Genomic DNA, 18,889 nt, shown 5'->3' with positions numbered 1-18,889 from the left:
AATTTCTTATTGTTTTAAGAAGACAATTTCTGGAGCTCTGGGAATTTCTGCTCAGAAATGCCAAATGCCCCAGTCACTAGTTTTCCAGCTTAAATTCTGTTCTCCCGGCTCTCATACCAGCTTCTCGCCTCTCATTCAGGCTCTCCCCACATCCTGGCCTTCACTTCTGAAGGAGCCATTTACCTGTTGTGGATCAAAACTGTGAAGTACAGATGGAATGCTCGAGAATGCTGCGTGATTCCATATGTGCAGATCCACACTCTAAAACTACGGGAAAGAAAGCAATGGCGGGTTAAAAAAGACATTTCACAGGCAGGTAAAGAAATCTAATTGCAAAATGTTCTTGTGGAGGAAAGGCTTGGCTTGTGGAACGGCACAATTATACTGGACACTATACCTAAGGAGGACCCACTGGCTAAAACTGTCGGAATCCCTGGGGCGTCTGCAGGTGCAAGGAAAGTGGAAGACGTCCCATTTCTCGTATAAGCAAAAAAATAAAATCATGCTTCTATAGACCAGATGCTTTCTCTGTTGTTCTTTGCATTTGTATGATTGCTTGCTTGTTTGTTTTAATTTCTTGAGTCTGAATGCATTAAGGGAAAATTCCAGAAATGACTTGAACTGATGAATAGGTGCCCAGTGAAATGGGGAACACCAATTTTATATTTAATTTTCCACTTTCAATATAACAGCATGATTTTTTTAAAGCGTGATTTAAGGTTCTTTTCATAAAGAATAGATTTGTAAATATAGCATAATCAGGATTTAGTTCAAGTCTTCTGGCTACAGGTAGAAAAAAAAAGTGACAACAATAATAAGGCCAGCACATAGTTTACTTGTATCCGCTCACAACAATTCTGAAGTCAGTAGTATGAAATAATTCGCCCACGGCCACACAAGTCAGAAGCGGTGGAACCAGGATTTAGACTAAGGCAGACAGCTCCAAAGCCGGTCCCTGAAACCTTCTTGACCATCTTCCTTCTTGATACAATGTAAGAATTGGGAGATAATCAGTCACACAGGAGTTTCCATGCCTGTTCTTGGTCCTCCCCTCTTTCTTCAGGCATTGCCGCCTAATATGGCTATCTTTTTTTTTTTATGTTCTAACCAAGGATTTCAGATATATTATCTCATTTAATTCTATGTCATAGATATTTTATTCCCCAAATTTTAGATGAGAAAACTGGGAATCGTCCAAACTTTCTTAGAGTATAAGTGTCAGAATCAGGCTTAAACCCACTGGTATCGACTCTAGGGTCTATGCTTTTACCCACGTCTCCACACAATGAGGATTCTGTGCCCTGACACACAGTGGGTCCATCAACTCAGCACACTGTTACGTTGCACATGGAAGGGCATTTTGCTTCTTGGACCCAGCGTGGTTTCCGAACCCACCAGAAGGAAATTCCTCTCTGACAGAAAACACGTATTCCTGAAGGCAGAGGCTGAGGGGAGCACCCTCCATCCGCTGTCTTCAACTCAGTGCACCTCTTTCTAGCAGCTGCTCACAGTCAAAACGGAATCAGAACAATCAGTCCACGACAGAAGTGCTCAGGGTAACGACTAAAGGGTAGTGGTACTTTGGTACAACTTCTCATTGTTAACGAAATGCATTCAAAGGCTCCCACAACCTTCTTTAACAGTGCCCTAAAGTTTCTTGATCTGTCAGAGTAAAGTGGTCCAGCCTGGAAACCCATCTTTTTCCTTGCCGAAGTGTAGCACACTCCACAGTACTGAAAGTAGTAGTTTTAGAACTGTTTGAAAATGTCTCCTGCAAGTTAGTATTACTTTAAAATATGTATATATTGTGGGTACATAAACACAACTTACAAGAACCTGACTTGTGAATTTCTGACCCCCACCAACTGCGCGCAGGCCCTCTGAGACTCCCTCTCCCCATCTCCATCCCAGGATGCGGGAACCCCTTCTCCCTCATTCCAGAAAGCAGCCAGCCCTGTACCGACAGCACCACTTGGTGGCCAGGATGGAGAACTGACCAAATCAACTTTTCTCCCCTCTCAACCTCTTTTTGGAGATAACTCCCCTCCGGAATCCCAAATCTCTCCTCCCACCACACACTCATCCCAATTTTCTTTGGACTTTGCCACTGACAGCCAAGGTGACTCCACTTTAGGCAATCTCTTTCTTCAATTTACGCACATCCTTTTTAAACAATCTTTTTTCTTCTCCCCATCCAGTTACTTCGTTAAGTTTTTCTTATTCCTCCAACTGCCTTCATCACATACATAAGCCTAGCAGTTGCTAGGGCTAGGCAAACCAGACGTGGCCCCAAGGCTCCGAAATTCAGAGGATTTAACCACATTTAAAAAAAAAAAATACGTATAATTTTAAAACCTGCGCAAATCGATTAGGCCTCTTCCCCTCAGAAGTACTGCGCCCTGCCCAGCTCGCGGCCCCCAGGAGCCCGCTGGCTCCAGGTTATGGCTGGGCCTTCAGTAGCAGCCAGGGAAGACGGATGGCACTGGAGACCCAAACTCAGAAAAAAACCTTTTAAAGATAAGAAAGAAGGGGAGCGGGGGAGTGGAAAAGGGAGAGAGACACAGAGACAGAGAGAAAGAAAAGGGTCACCGTGGGGCCCCTCCTGCCGCCTCCTTTCTCACCGCTTCCCACCAATGCCCCGGATGAGATGAGGCCTAAGAGGGCACCAAAAAGCCCTCCGTAATCCAGAAAAATCAAAATAATAGCTAAACCATCTTCATGCAATATTTTAAAAGTCAAAATTAATGCCCAAAAATCCATGAGGAACAAAATACAGTATTCACATTTTAAACAAAGACAAGCTGCTGCTGGTTTGTTTTATGAGCCCGCATCGCTGTGCAAAGGGAAGTCTTTCCAATGGGTGGCTCGCCGTTCCCGGGTCCCCCTCCCCGGTGTCCCTCTGCCTCCTCACCCCCGCAGGGCGGGTTTATGAGCGTTGACAGTGTGTGCGAACAGATTTAGATTAGATGCTTTTCTAAATTGTAGGGCTTTTATCAACTTTTCCTGACGGAGTCAGCGAACAGGTGGATACCTTGATCCGGGCACTGCCGAGGGCGCACGCTTTTCCTGTGGGCCCAGGCTCCCACACCGCTGGACCCGGCGCTGCCGCCCCTCCACCACCCCTGTCCCTCCGCTGCAGAGCTCGCACCTTCCATGGAACTCTTCACCCTTCACCGTTAAAGCCTGCTTTTCTTTAAGTGCCATGAAATTCATGAAAAATTACTCAATACCAAGGGTTTTCCGATCTCTTTTTTTAAATTATAAAGTATTGCTTTCAGCTATATTTTTCATTGCAAATGCACGTTCTTGGAACGACCTCATAAATCAAATAATATTTGTAGATTAGCCCAGGAACTAAACCATTATTGACCTGCCTGTGTCTTTGGGAAAACGTTTTAAATTTCAAACAACTCACTTGCAGATAAATATTTGAGGCACTATTTTTTGTAGGTTGGGGTCTAAATGCTTTCTTTCAATGTTTATAACAATTTACCTGTTACGTGTTGTAATACACACAAGAAAGGAATCCTTTAGCCCAAACTACTGCTTTTTATTTTTAGCAAAAAAAAAAGTGACATATAATGCCCAGCTTGAGATCAGAATGCTAAGAGATGACAGTAGAACAAGTTTTGTCAGGCAGGCCTTGTGGCCTGGTGGTTAAGTGCAGGGCTTTGCTTAAGCTGCCTGATTCCACCTGCCCTGCCCCCCCATCCCCAGTGTGGACCTACACCACTAGTCAGCCATGCTGTGGCTGCGACCCACCTACAAAATAGAGGAAGATTGGCACAGATTTTAGCTCAACGCTTATCTTCAGCAAAAAAACAAAAACAGGTTTTGTCAATGAAACTGAAACAAGGAGGGGCTTGCTGGTGGCTGAGTGGTTAAGTTCCCGCACTCCACTTAGGTGGCCCAGGGCTCACAGATGGGATCCTGGGCGTGGACCTACACATTGCTTATTAGGTCGTCCTGTGGCAGCATCCCACATAGAAGAACTAGAATGACTTACAGCTAGGATATACAAGCATGCACTGAGGCTTTGGGGAGAAAAAAAAAAGAGGAAGGTTGGCAACAGATGTTAGCTCAGGGCCAATCTTCCTCACCAAAAAGCATACCTGAAAAACAAAAAGAAAAGAGAGAGACAAGGAAAGAATAAGAGAGAGACGTGTAACATTATTAGGCACATGTTATATACAAATAACTCAGGGGCCAGCCTGTGGCCAAGTGGTTAAGTTCTCGAGCTCCGCTGCGGCAGCCTGGGGTTTCGCTGGTTCAGATCCTGGGCACTGACTGACCTAGCACCGCTCATCAGGCCATGCTGAGGCGGTGTCCCACATGGCACAACTAGAGGGACCTTCAACTAAGATATACAACTGTGTACTCAGAGGGGGCGGGATTTGGGGAGATAAAGCAGGAAAAAAAAAAACCCCAAAAACCCCTCAGATACAGATTAATATTTTATTTAAATATGTATTTTAACATTTTGTGAAAATATGCTTGCTCTAATGGTTACTTATATGTCGTAATATAGGATTTATGAATATGTGTCTCAACAGTTTTCATATAGCCATGTGCTTCTTTCTAAAAATAAGTTGCCATCTGCTCACCTACATCTGGTGATTAGTCATTCACTCCACTAATTATTTTTGGTATGAGATGAGTAGAAGTGTTTCTATTTAAATCATTCCCCCCAAATTACAATATGTCATCAGCAGGTCTTTGCTCCTCATCTTGGTCATTATCTTGGTGCATGAAGTTTAGCCACATAGTAAAGTGCTCCCAGATGTCACTGGGAGTCGGTGCCCCTTTTCTAAAATCTCAGCTACTCGGAATCTCAGCATCCATTTTTTAAAACAAAGGTCTAAGTTGTTTTTAACTATTCTTTTTTAACTTGGGAGAGAAACATAATCTAATTCAGTAAGAATAATAAGTGTAACACACACACACAGAACTTCTATTTTAATAGTTAAGTAGAATAAGATGCACAAACTACAGCTCTATTTCGAAAGCCCAGAAGATGTTTTTAAATCCCTCTTTGATCATTTCTGATTAAACATCCTCAAAGATCCCCCCACGTAACTGTGGAACAAGTCTAAATCCCTCAGCTTGGTTCTGACAACTGACCCTCTCCCGCCCTGCCCACCACTATTCCCGTCTTTCCCACCTGACGTGTTCTTCCCTCCCCTGTACCTGGCCCTCCTTCAGGTCCTGGCTGAGGTTCCATCTCTGTTCAGAATCTTCCCTTGGTTTGATTTTCTCCACCCCGACCCCCATCTCTCCCAAGGCTGAGCTCCTGGATCTCTGATTGTCTGAACTGTGCATTCTAATCACTGCTTTTACTGTTTTCCTAACAAGTTGGTAAGTACATTCTTTGAGGTATGAACTATATCATCTTCTCTTTTCAGACTCCATAAATGGCTGTTGAATTAAATACTAGCACTGATACAGGTGTGTGATTGTACCCCCACCCCCAGCATACATGCACGCATCTGGCAGACGGGAGCCCAGACCCAGTGTTCACGTCCTGTTTGCCTGACCCCTCTCCGGGGTACATCCCCGCACACGGCCCTCCCATGAGTCCGTCTCAGTTTCTCAAACCAGCCTTCACCGACCTGGTTATTTCTTTTCTGTCATCATCTATCATCTCTTTTTTGAACCCTGCTTTTGATCTTAGTGCTAAGCTCTCTATTCAGCACCTTGACCCAGTGGGAGTTGAAGTAAGGGGAAAACAGAAGATTTAGAGTTTGAAGATCTAGATTTGGAGGCCCAGGTCTGACTTCCTCTGCCACTTAGAGTACTGTAGTTAGATTAACTTGGACAAGTCAGTGGGCCTTGGTTTCTTCATCTGTATTTTAGGAATAATTATACCTATCATGGGGTTGTTATGAGGATAAAATACACATATGAAGCATTTTTCACATAGTACATTATAAAATATATTGTATTGCCACATTATTAAAATTAGCACAAATATCATTACCTTCCAGAGGCTGCATCACCCCCTCCAATACACACACACACACACACAGATACACACACACACAGATACACATTCACACACTCACTCAGGGATTGCCCCAGGGCAGGTAAACCATTGCCTTCAATCTTTTTGCCCTTTGAGCCCAGGAGGATCCTTGTCTTCTCTGACTTTTAAGGATTGGAAAGTGGGAGAAGCAGTCCTCAATTCCTCCCAGTGGGCAATCAATCAGAGGATAAAAAATAGAACCGATATAAGTCAGGGCAGCTGGCAGGAGAGGCAAGTACTTATGTCTCTATCAATGAACTGCAATTCAATAAATTCTTAAATTGCTAGATCTCAATAAACCATTTTATTGAACAATTACTAAAGTGCAAGGCACTGTACTAGTCTCTAGAGAATTAAAAAATGAGAAAAACACTATGGAGTTTAGAATATGACAAGAGAGACATATAGGTTTGCAAACTAGTGTAACACATGCCATGCTAAAAGAGCTTATAAGTAGATTCAACTCAGATTGAGTCTATGACAATATATAGAAATCCATGTTTGGACATCTTTTCTTTTTTTCCTTGCAGGTCAGATTCTTTCCAGTAGGAAATCTAGGTTTGCTATCACATCAGCTGTTTGATTTTTTTAATGCTTGGGATTGGGGTATCTACTCTATACCTTGACTCCATACTCCCTCCAGCTACTGCCCCAGTTTTTGATTCCACTGTACGGCAACACTTCCTGAAGGAGATGCCTCTACTTCCTCACCTCCTGTTTTTTTTTTTTGTTTTTTTTTTTCCTTTTTCTCCCCAAAGCCTCCCCGGTACATAGTTGTGTATTCTCCGTTGTGGGTTCTTCTAGTTGTGGCATGTGGGACGCTGCCTCAGCGTGGTCTGATGAGCAGTGCCATGTCCGCGCTCAGGATTCAAACTAACGAAACACTGGGCCGCCTGCAGCGGAGCGCGCGAACTTAACCACTCGGCCACGGGGCCAGCCCCCCTCACCTCCTGTTTTCTCTTTAACTCACCCCAGTGGAGCCTCTGTGTCTACTGCTCCACCAAACCAAAGGTTCCCTCTTACCAAATCCAAAGGCTACCTCTCAGACCTTACCTTACTTTACTGTTGAGCTGCATTCAACATCATTTATCACACCAGCCTTCTTGAAAGCCTCTTTGATTTCTGGGAAGCGGGCACTTTCCTAGTTTTCCTCCTACACCTGTGGGGACTCCTCTGCTATCATCTTTCCTAGCTCCTCCTCCTCTGCTCACCTTTCGAGTTTGGGTGACCCAGTGCTCAGTTCCACTCTTATCTACACTTTCTTATCTATACTTACTTATCTACACTTTCCTCCCAGGTAATTGCAGCTAGTCTCTTTAGCTTTGAATGGCATTTACGTGCAAATGACTCTCAAATCTCTCTCTCCAGCCCTGATTTCTCTCTCTACAACACTGATTGCCAATTTGACATTTCCACTTGGATGCCAAAAAGGTATCCCAAAGTCAGCATGTCCAAAAGAGACCTCTTAAACCATGCCAAAATGCTTATCCTTGGTCTTCTCCGGTTCAGAAAACGAAATTTCCATTAATCAGTTGCTCAAGAAAAAAACCCAAGCAGCAGGGGCCAGCCCTGTGGCGCAGCAGTTAAGTGCGCATCTTCTGCTTTGGAGGCCCAGGATTCGCTGGTTCGGATCCCTGGTGCGGACGTGGCACCACTTGGCAAGCCATACTGTGGTAGGTGTCCCACATATAAAATAGAGGAAGATGGGCATGGATGTTAGCTCAGGGCCAGTCTTCCTCAGCAAAAAGAGGAGGATTGGCAGCAGTTAGCTCAGGGCTAATCTTCTTCTTCTTCAAAAAAAAAAAAAAACAAGCAGCATATGAATCAAATATAATGTCTAGAGCTGTCTGTGACACTCTGAGCCCGCCTCAGCACCCAGAGACCCTCCCATGGTGCACAAGCAACATGGGGAAGCATCTCCCTGTGTCCGGTTTGGACCTCTGTGGGGACCTGAGAAAGTGGAACAAGTGTCAGCTCTTCTACCAGGTTTGAAGCTTTGCCATGATTGTGTCTTCTGCATTCATGATCTGGAAAAGCTCGATTGTCCTCACTGGCAGCAAGAGCCCGATCACAGTGGTGCTGAGTGGACCCAGCCTTTCATAGGGTGACTTTCTGTTCCTAACAAATTTCCAGGAAGACCCTAATTAGAGCTGGTGAGATTGTTGTTTTTAAAGTTGAAGGACGAGACATTCCAGTAGTTCACAGAGTAATCAAAGTTCATGAAAAAGATAATGGAGACATCAAATTTCTGACTAAAGGAGATAATAATGAAGTTGATGGTAGAGGCTTTACAAAGACCAGGACTCGCTCAAAAAGGACCTGGTGGGAAGAGCCAGAGGGTTTTTACCATATGTTGTGTGGGGGCCTGGAATTGGCCATCCCAAGGTATGTCTCTTTGGCATGATGATTATTTGGGGGCTCATTGCTTTGCAGACAGGAAAGCAACTGAAAAGTAGAATTTACTTACTCTTTGTAAGAGACATCTGTAAAGATATCTCCCTCTCTACCAGGAAGAAGGGGGGATGACCTTATCTCTAGAAACTCTTAATCAATGAGGAAGGCAAGGACTTAAATCTGCATTTGTTTATTGTGCTTGTCTGGTAACCTCCTGTAACTGACTCCTCCCACCCCCAACATCCTCCTTTGTCTTTAGCTGGATATGATGGATGAGGTGGTGGTTTCGGCCATTTTGGCGAGTTGCTCAGTTTGCCTGACCTCTCCCATGTATACATGTTATAAAGCTTTGTTTAATTTTCTCCTGCTATTCTGTCTCATGTGAATTTAACTTGTTCTCTGGCCAGACGAATCCAGAGAGGGTAGAGGAAATGTCTTCCTCCCCTACAGTTTGTATGGTGACTATAATAATGAATGACCATCCAAAATTCAAGTATGCTCTTTTGACTGTAATGGGTGCATATGTGTTACTAAAACGTGAATCCTAAAATGAGAAGCAGTTCCTGGGACCAGATTGAAATGAATTCTGTTGAAAAAGAGGAAAACTAATATATTTGAAACGTCTCACTTTCTGCATAACAGAAAAGAATGTGGAGATGTTTTTGTCTTTTCCAAATAAATGATTCATCAGTAAAGATTTTTAAAAATCATCGAATTCATCATTAAATCATGCCAATTGTACTTCCCGAGACTCTCTCAAACCTCTCTAATTCTCAGCTGGGGCGTGCTGCTGTCACCCCAGTCCGAGGCATCACCATCTCTCATCTGGCCTAAGGCAATTGCTTCTCCTTGGTCTCCCTGCTTCTTTTCTGACTCTCCCATAATCTCTTCAGTCAGAATGAATTTAAACAAAACTCACTAATCTTACTTAATCTCAACCCTCAGTTCCTTTTAACATTCTGTGCAATAGAGTAGGAAGTACACATAAAGCACTAGACAATGAATTTTCAAAAATATAAATCAGATCAGGTCACTCCCACACTTTACACTTTCTGCTGATTCCTCTTGCAATTAGAATAAAAAGCAAACTATTAGCCTGGCCCACCAACCCCTCCATGACCACTATAACCTCATTTTCTACCATCCTTCTCTCTCATGCACTCCCTCCTAGATATTTTTGCCTTCTTTCTGTTTCTCAAACACAGGTTATTTCCTCGCTCGGAGAACCCAGCAGGATTCTGGGCTGGCTCCTCCCTATCTCTTCACTCTTTGAATAGAGGAGCACCCCAGGGCTCAGGCCCCAGACTGCTTGCTTTTCCCGTGGATGATTTCCAAAGCTGTATTTCCAGCCCTGATCTTTCTCCTTAACACAAGACTCCTATGTGCAACTGCCCACGTAACATCTGTGTTCAAACGCCTAATGGCTATGTAAACTATAACATGTTCAAATAGGATTATTTGGTACTTCCTCCCATTTCTCCAAACGTATTCTTTTCCCCAGTCTTTCCCAACACAGTAAGTGACAGTGCATTGTTACCAATAACTCAGGCCTTAATGCCTCTCTTTCTCTCAAAACTTACGTCTAATCCGTGAACAAATACTGTAGGCCCAACTTTCAAAATGCAGTGGTTGCCTGTTATCTGTGGGGGATGTGTTTCAAGCCCCCCAGTCGATGCCTGAAACCACAGATAGTACCAAACCCTTGACATGCTATATTTTTTCCTATACATACACACCTATGATAAAGTTTAATTTACAAATTAGGCACAGTAACAGATTAGCAACAATAACTAGTAATAAAATAGAACAATTATAAAAATATACTGTAATAAAAGTTACTGTAGATCTTAGCAACCTCAGCTTACGCTTTTTTATCTGTCCTTAAGTTGAGAACTTTCACCTTTTCACTTACGGGAGGCACTTTATGGCTTCTCTTTGGCATATGTGAATTGCCAGCATCACTGCTTTTGCACTTTGAGGCCAAGTAAAATAAGGGTTACTTGAACACAAGCACTGTGATAGCATGGCAGCCCATCTGATAACCGAGTCAGCTACTAAGTGACTAACAGGCAGGTCGCGTGTATAACACAGGGTGGGTATGCTGGACAAAGGGATGATCCACACCCAGGGCAGGACAGAGCAGGTCAGCGTGAGATTTCATCAGAATGGCAGGCAATTTAAAATGAATGGTTTATTTCTGGAATTTTCCATTAAATATTTTCAGACATGGTTGACCAGGGATAATGGAAACCTCAGAAAGCAAAGTCTTGGTTAAGGGTATCTACTGCAAATCAGGAGTCTGACTCCTTTTTGCTTTCTCCTCCACTGTCACTCCAGGCAAAGCCGTCTTGACTCTGCCTCAACTATTGCCAAAGGCCTTTTCCTTATCTCCCTGTTTCAACTTTTAAACTCCTTCACTCTGATCACTACAGAGCAGAAGAGTCATCCCTTTAAAATGGCCAGATTACAACACTCTCTTCTCAAGGCCCTCCAGTGTTTGCCCTCATCACTCTGATAAACCCAAAGTCCTTTCCATGGCCCAAAGGCTCTGTCCCCACTACCAGGTCATTGTCTACTTGATCTTATCATATTTCCTATCTCTTATCTTTCACTCAGCCTCACTCAGCCTCTTTCAACCTCTTCTCATTCTGCTCTTGTCACACTGGCCTCCTCGCCTGTGCAGTTACTTGTTCCCTTTGCCCGGAGTGGTGTCAGTATCCACATGTCCTTTCAGATGTCTTAGAAGAGGCTCTCCCTGCCCACCTTAGATAAGTTGCACTCTTCTCACCTATTCTTTTACCTTTATTGTTCACAACAACAACAGCAGCACTTATATAGCGCTCATGTGCCAGGTACCATTCTAAGCACTTAACATTTAATCCTCATATCATCCAAAAAGTAGGTGACTTTACTATCCCTGTTTTATGGATGAAGAAACTGAGATAGATAGAGGTTAAATAACTTATGCAAAGGTCACAAGGCTAGGAAGTGCTGGAGCTGAGATTTGAACCAGGCCATCTGGCTCCAGCATGTGCTTTTAGCTCCTCTACTATTTTGCCTTTTTACAGCCTGATCACCACCATATTTGTTTATTATCTCTCACTCTTCCCACTTGTTTCAGTTACTGCTGAATAACCAACCATCCCAAACTTAGTGGCTTAAAGCAACAATTTATTATTTCTTGAGAATTTGGGTCAAGAATTCAGGCAGGGCTTGACTAGGCCGCTTTGCTACACTTGGCATTGGCTGATGTCACTCACTCAGCTGCATTCAGCCAGTAACCGGGTTGGCCTGGAATGTCACAGAAGGCTGCACTCACATTCTGGCACTTTAATGCTCTTCCACGTGGCCTATCTCTTCACATTGTCTCTTATCAATCTGCAGTATAACTGAAGCTTTTTCAGAGCATGGCAGCTGGCTTCTCAGATGGGGATGTGGAAGTTGCCAGTTCTTTTTGATGCCTTGATTCAGAAGTCCCAGAACTTCATTTCTGCCACATTCTTTTAGTTAAAAAAAAAAAATCAGAAAGCTAGCCCATATTCAGGGAGAGAGGAAATAAACTCCATCTCGATGTCAAGAGTGGTATTTTTTTTTAATATTTTAATTCTTTTTTTTTCTTTTTTTGAGTAAGATTAGCCCTGAGTTAACTACTGCCAATCCTCCTCTTTTTGCTGAGGAAGACCTGGCCCTGAGCTAACATCCACGCCCATCTTCCTCTACTTTTTATACGTGGGACGCCTACCACAGCACGGCTTTTGCCAAGTGGTGCCATGTCCACACCAGGGGTGGTCCAAACCCCAGGCCGACGAGAAGCGGAACATGCGCACTTAACCGCTGTGCCACTAGGCTGGCCCCCAAGAGCGGTATTTTTATACATGGAGGGAGCAAGTGATAGCTGCCATCTCTGGAGACTGTCTTCCACTCCACCGGAATGCAACTTCCATGAGAGCAGGGACTCTGCTTTGATCATTTTCATGTCTCTCCAGTGCCTTGAATAGTGCCTGGCACACACTAAGTGTGCAACAAACACTTAGTTAATAAATTTAAGTGACAAGTGAAAGAGTCTGAAAAGGTAAAGTAAAAGTCTGAAGAAATAGGAGGAAAACCTGGAAGGAGTGCATCCTAGAAATCTAGGAGGAGAAGAGGGAAAGGAAGATAAGACTGAAAACAATGCACTTTTTTCACATTTAAAAGTTTTAAAAATAAGTTGAAAAGTATACTTAAACTATATTTGTAGAATTACAAGTTCAAACAATACAATATGGCATAAAGTGAAAGGTGAGTTTCCCCTTTGTTGCCAATTCTCCTCCCCAGCGTCAGTCACTTTTTAATGTATCCTTTCAGAGCTAATATATGCATATATAAGACAAGGATATACATCTATCACCTCTCTCTCGCCTGTGAAAAGATGTACACATAACACGCAATTGGTAGAATACAATACACATGACTCAGCATGCAGCTGTTTTTTCTGTTAACAATCTAACTTCAGATCATTCCCTATCAATACATACAGATCATGCTCTTTCTTTTCGACGGTCGCATAGAATGGTTCCATTCCTAGACAGTAACATTAGATTCCATAACTAGGAGGTGACTACTGGTTTCAGTAGATCTGAAAAAGCACAGATTGCAGATTGGAATGAGGAAGAGTGGGAGTTCAGAAAGCAGAGATAGAAAAGTAGGTTGCAAAAGAAGGGAGACAGAAGAAAAAGAAATTAAAGATGGGATAGGCAGGAACAGGCTTCTATACTGAAGAGTTAGAGTGACAAGAGAGGCGAAACTTGAAAATACACAAAAGAGAAGGGATAGGTAATGAAGCAGTCTCTAAAGTGATTGATCCTGAGTTCAGGTGTCATCCTTGAGATGACAGAACCCCTCTTCCAAGGAGAAAGAGGGAGAAGGAAAGGAAGGCTGGGGCTGCAGGTAGGTTTTGTAATAGTGGCTGGTGGGAGTTAAGGAAATTCATCCCTAGTGGTCTCATTTTCCTCAGAAATGTAGAAGGCAAAGTATTTTATCTTTTATTTTTTAAAATTTTTTACCAAAGAAGATGGGTGGGTAGAGTTCAGCAAGAAGTTAGGAGAGTGTCCGGGGTGGGAACAGCAGGGGACAGGAACAGGAGAAATTCTGAGCAGCAACGTGGTAAGGACTGTTTTAGGCTTAGCAAGATTGCCTGGCTGCACGGAACTGTCGACTGAAATTGGACAGCTGTGGTTTGCAGCGGTGCTGGTTCTCAGGGTTGTGATTTCCAGCACTGGTGCAAGAGTGGACAAGGTTGGCTGAATTGTCGCAAACTAACGATTTTGCAGGTGGGTGGAAGATCAAGGAGACAACTGAGTTGAGTGTTGGTGAACGTGATACACCATTTATGCACAGCAGCTTCCGACGCTGACTGCACATCTGTCGTCGATGGTCTGAATACGAGCTTGCAGGTCCAGCGGTGGCACACTGCCCAGCAGCAGAGTCGGCACCTACTGTGAGCCCAGAGTGGCGGCTCGGGAAAATCTTCCTGAGAGGACTTGGGGGTGCGAGCTGAGTCGGGGTGGGGCTGTGGCTGCGACAAGCAGGCTGTCGTGAAACCGTGCTGGGCAAGAAAACTGGTTTTACTCTGGATATTGGGGAGCCCTGTGGGGATTATCGGAGAGGCCAATTCATTTCCCCCTACCCGACTCGATCCTTGGGGGTGGCAACTAAGTAGCAAAAACCGTGTGGTCATGGGGGCAACCAGCGCCGCGTGGCGATGACGTCACTCGCGGGGGCGGGAGCGACCACCGTCAGGGTACAGTCCATGGAGGCAGTTTGAAGATATTTTAGCCTTTTCACTATAAAGAGTAGCAAATTTATCCTTCTGACTCTTGCAGTTTGGGGTGGCAGCAAAACGACTGGCGCCCCCGACCTTCTCATCACTGTTTGTCACCACCGCAGCGCTCCGAGTAGGGGGCAGTGCCCGGCGACTCCGTGTTACGTCATCGCCCAAGTGCGTCCCGGCGCCGGCGGCTTCGCCCTGCCCTAAGGGCGGGGCAGCACTCCTGAGAGCCCAGTCCGCAGTGCTGAAGGCCGCTTGGCTAATTTTGATCCCTATCAGACGCCGTCGACATCCCCCCCCCCCCCCCTTCGGGAGCCGTCCCCTCCCGCCGTCGCACCCGCCGGCCGCCCGCAGCCCCGCCCCCGCCCGGAGGCCCCGCCCCCCGTGAATCAGCTGATCTCGCGGGCCCGCCGGGCTGCCGCGCTCGCGCCGGATGGAGACCGCGGTGCCGCCGGTGAAGCGTGAGGTGAGCGGGCGCGGGCGCGGGCTCGGGCCGGCCTGTGGCTTCGGAGGGCCGGTCGGCCGGGGCCTCCTGTGTGCGGGAGGCCGGGTCGGGGAGACAGGCGGAGGCGCGGGCCGCGAGCGCGCTGCGGGGACCCACGGAGGCGCCTCCGCGCCTTCCGAAGCCGGCGTCCGACCCACGGCGCCCGCCTGTCGAGGGCACCCGGCGCGGCCCTCCGTCCCGGCCCCGACTGCCCCGCTCGCCCCGGTTCGCCCTCCCGGACGGCGCCGCCGCGTGAGACCCCTTCCCGAGCCCTCCCGCCTGCCCGCGCGCTGCCCTCCGCCCCCTCGTTCGCTAGGGTTTGCTGGCCTCCCGCTCGCGGCGCCGGCAGGTGAAGCGGGGGCCCTGGCCGCCGGCCGTGGGAGGTCCCGGGCGGGTTGCCCCGGGATGCGGATCGCGGCGGGCGGGGACCGCGGGACTCGGTGCCTTGAAAGGCGGTTGCGGAAAAAGAGGATGACTTTGCTGGGAGGAATTAGTAGTTTAGCCGAGTCCTTTGGCTGTCAGGGGTCTCTCCGAGGGTGGTCAGTGCTCTGAGAAGCGAGGACAGGAAAAGGACAGGGGCTCGGGTGAGGAGATGGTCCTGATGCTGACGTCGGCGCCCCGGGTGCGGGGATGCTTCGGGGACGAGCAGCTGCAGGTTGGCGTAAATGCTGTGCTGCTGCTTAGGGCTGTGATGGGGAGGGAAGAGGAGCACCGCCCTGGCTCCAGTGGCGTATCCAAGCGCGGTATTCTCTTTCTGGTGTAGGATGGAAAAGGAAATAACTCTTGAGCACAAACGCAGATCCTTAGTCTGTTGCCTTTTTGATGTCTTGGCTGTAAATGTTCTCTAAAAGGCTTTAAGAATAAAATCGTGTAAGGTGTTTTTATTCTGAACAGGTACAAAAATTTAGCGAATCTATTGGCCCATTGTTTTCCCAGTTTATCTTGAACGTGAATGGTTTGGAGTGACCACTTGACTTTTGAGTTAATGAATACTTAAAGAGTTTAAAGCAGTGAAATATTAGCTTTTGCAGTAAATTGCAGTATCTCAATCTTAATAATATAAGCACAGTGGTTAAGATCCTAGGCTTTGCATCTGGACATACCTGGGGTCACAGCCTCTTAAGTCTTTGACTTTGGGAAAGTTGCTTAACTTCTCTGCCTCTTTGGGAGTAAAAGTACCTTCCTCATAGTCGTGCATTTACAGTTAATGGTTCATATATTATAATCATGTTCATATGTCGTGTTCCTGACACATGGTAAATATTCAAAACGTGTTGGCTATTTTTATTGTTAGTAATTTCTTCTTTAACTATGTCATGACCCAGACTGACTCTTTGTTTTCTGAATGATGGGAAAGAACTGAATATTTAGAAAAGAACTATAGTTCACTTTAAAATCAAGCAATAGTTTGCAGGTAATTTTATGATACATTGACTTATAGTTAAAGAAAAGATGATTTCAGGTTGGTCTGTAGTATCTTTGATATTCAATAAGGGCATTTTAATGTGGAAAAGATGCTGATGGAATCTATTCCTAGTTTAAATTTATTACTTAGTCGGCAAACTGTGACTAGTATTGGCAGATTCAAGGTGCATAGTTATAGCAAGAAAAGTCCAAAGCTGTTTCACAGTGTTCACATTTGAAAAGATAATGATGCAGAAAGTAAAGTACCAAACAGCTCATTTTGGGGGGAAATCTGAGTGGCATTATGTAAATCTCTTATTTTTTAAAATAAATTTAAGCAATGTGAACTGGAATCCCGTCTCCAAATTTCAACCTTTCAGGATTTAGGTTGTCATTTGAAACACTTACTTTGGGCATTTTGACTGTTAAAGAAACAAAGGGAATGTTGAGAACTTCCCTGAGACCTGATTTTAGTTTTTGTGTGATTAGGTGGGAAGAGTACAATTAATTTTCTACCTTTTCATGAAAAACATGAAATTTAATGCAGTATTGCTGGGTCTATTCTAAAGGTGCTTCTGAAGAATATGACTACTTGTAGAAATCTTCTATAATTCTGTATGAATATGAAACTTGTTAAGGTATGAATTGAAAAACCAGGAAGGAAGATAAAGCCTGGTGATTTTTGATCTGGTGTAGGAGAAGGCCCGCTTTTCTGTAGAGTGAGCTTGAACCCCTCTCCCACACTCGGAGAACTGCTGTGAGAATTCTAAAGACTGTGAAATCATTTAGCTCTTTTTATAACTTTGTGGAGTTAAACCTACCACATATTCCAACTGTATACAGATTTTTCTAGTAGAGTTTTTTTTAACAAATTTTTTTTCTTTAACTCTTCTCCATTGGTTACCAAATACTTCAGTCATCAGTAATAAGAAAGTAGTAGATTTTGCAGGATATCAGTCTTTAAGAAATTCATGGTAACCACAAATAAAATAGCAACAACCTGTGACGTGGTTGTTTTTAGTATTGCATTTATTTCCCTGTCCCCATCTCCTGTTCCTCTATAAATGTAGCAGTGCATCCTTACATAATGTCTTCATGTTTTCCTGCATCACATAATTGGTAGAATAGCTGGACAGTTGGTAAAGGAGCTGAAGTAATTGATGCATATGGGTAGAGCAAAAATATTTAAGTCAGCAAGGTAATGAGTAGTTTATTGGGCTCTCTATAGAGTTACTCTTTTATTGTAGAGTTCTTTTTTGAAGAAAATGTACAGTTCTCTCAATTCCTGTGAGATAAAGAGTGGGACCATTTGGTAGAGTTTCACTTGGCTGCTCGTGAGTTATGCTCAGAGAGAAGATCAGCTTTAGTCTCATTAATTCCACAAATTGATCAACTCATGTTCCCCTTAATTAGCACATATTATTTAAATATTGTTTTTTTCTGAGTTGTCATACAGTTCTTCAGTTCACGTGACCTCCCTATTAGGAAGGTGGTGGTTGGACCCAACAATGGCATCTGAGTGGTTAACCATCATTCCAGGGTTTTCTTTCACAAGCTAAATTTTTGTCGAGCCGAATTCTTAACTAAACTTGGGGCAATTACCCAACCAAACATGTAGCAAAAATGATTATAGCATCTCTTAAAATAGCAATAAAGTAGAACAGTCCAGCTGTACTTTAGTAGGGAAATGGATAAACTATGGTTTATTCATTCAATGGAATACTATTCTGTAGTTAAAATGAATGAACTAGATCTGTGCTTATCAACATGGATGCATCTCAAGTACATGATATTGAGTGAGAAAACCAAGTTGCCAAAGTATATATACAGTATGATGCATTTATGTAGAGTTTTAAAACAATATAGCATGCATTGTTTATTGATACATATGTATCTAGTGAATATGTAAAAGTATAAGAACATACTTGGAAATGAGACACATTAAATTTAGGAATATTGGTTAACTGGAGAAGAAAGGTTTGAGTGGAGCTCCTTCAGAACTATGTATAACGTTTCCTTTTATTTTAAAGAAAGCTGAAGCAAATGTAGAAATATGTTAATATCTGCTAAAACTGAGTGATGGGTACATGGGTTTATTCTTTCTTTCTTACAGATTTATGTATGATTAAGATCATTTGTGAAACTAGCACTTTAAAATTTTTCTTTAATTTATTACCTAGAAAAAATAAATATATATATATTTTAATAATCAGGGCTCTCTCCCAATATGTGTTATTTATTTTACTTTCTAGTCTCAAAGTAGTCCACTCTGGAAAAATAATTCTTTCCTCACTGCAATAGTAAAACAATGTACCAGTGCAGCTCGACTATGTAAAACTTTTCTAAGGAGAGGAGACAGACCAGTTATTTAGTTAATTTTACTTTGCTTTTTGACTTGTGCTCCTGGGGAAATGCTTTTCTTAGGATATGGAGAATGGTCTTTCTTAAAAAGCTTAAGGGGAATTTAAATTCTAGAGAATTTTGGGAAATGCAGGCATATACTGATCATGAATTCTCGAAGTATAGGGGAGCAGATAATATAAAGCCCTAAAAGGAATTTGGATGGAGGGACTCAGATACAAAATTACTACAGATATTGTGTGGTCATTAACACTTACTTTTTAAAGTTTGAGTTGGTTACATTTTATTACTATATGGTAAACCTGAGTTTATACTGTGAATGCAGGTGTCCTGGTTATTGCTCAAAGAAAATAATTCTCTCTTTACAGGTATTAAGAAGTAAACATGATGACAATGTGTTCAATGGTTGAGTAGTGAA

At 43.8% G+C, this 18,889-nt stretch overlaps 1 protein-coding gene and 1 pseudogene across 3 annotated transcripts in view; both read left to right on the top strand.

Annotated features, from left to right (window-relative positions):
* The first annotated feature begins 7,927 nt into the window (after positions 1–7,927).
* LOC124238730 (signal peptidase complex catalytic subunit SEC11C-like) lies at positions 7,928–9,013 on the top strand (annotated as a pseudogene).
* Positions 9,014–14,590: 5,577 nt separating this feature from the next.
* The window catches only part of ALS2 (alsin Rho guanine nucleotide exchange factor ALS2), a 72,221-nt gene continuing 67,922 nt past the window's right edge, over positions 14,591–18,889 (top strand). For all 3 annotated transcript variants that reach the window (XM_046658174.1, XM_046658173.1, XM_046658171.1), the window contains exon 1: positions 14,591–14,688. The gene's annotated coding sequence lies outside the window, so the exon portion shown is untranslated. The remainder of the gene's footprint in view (positions 14,689–18,889) is intronic.

This window comes from Equus quagga, chromosome 4, assembly GCF_021613505.1.
Source record: "Equus quagga isolate Etosha38 chromosome 4, UCLA_HA_Equagga_1.0, whole genome shotgun sequence".
NCBI lineage: Eukaryota > Metazoa > Chordata > Mammalia > Perissodactyla > Equidae > Equus > Equus quagga.
Note: the sequence above shows the minus strand (reverse complement) of the source record. Positions and strands in the feature narration are given on the sequence as shown.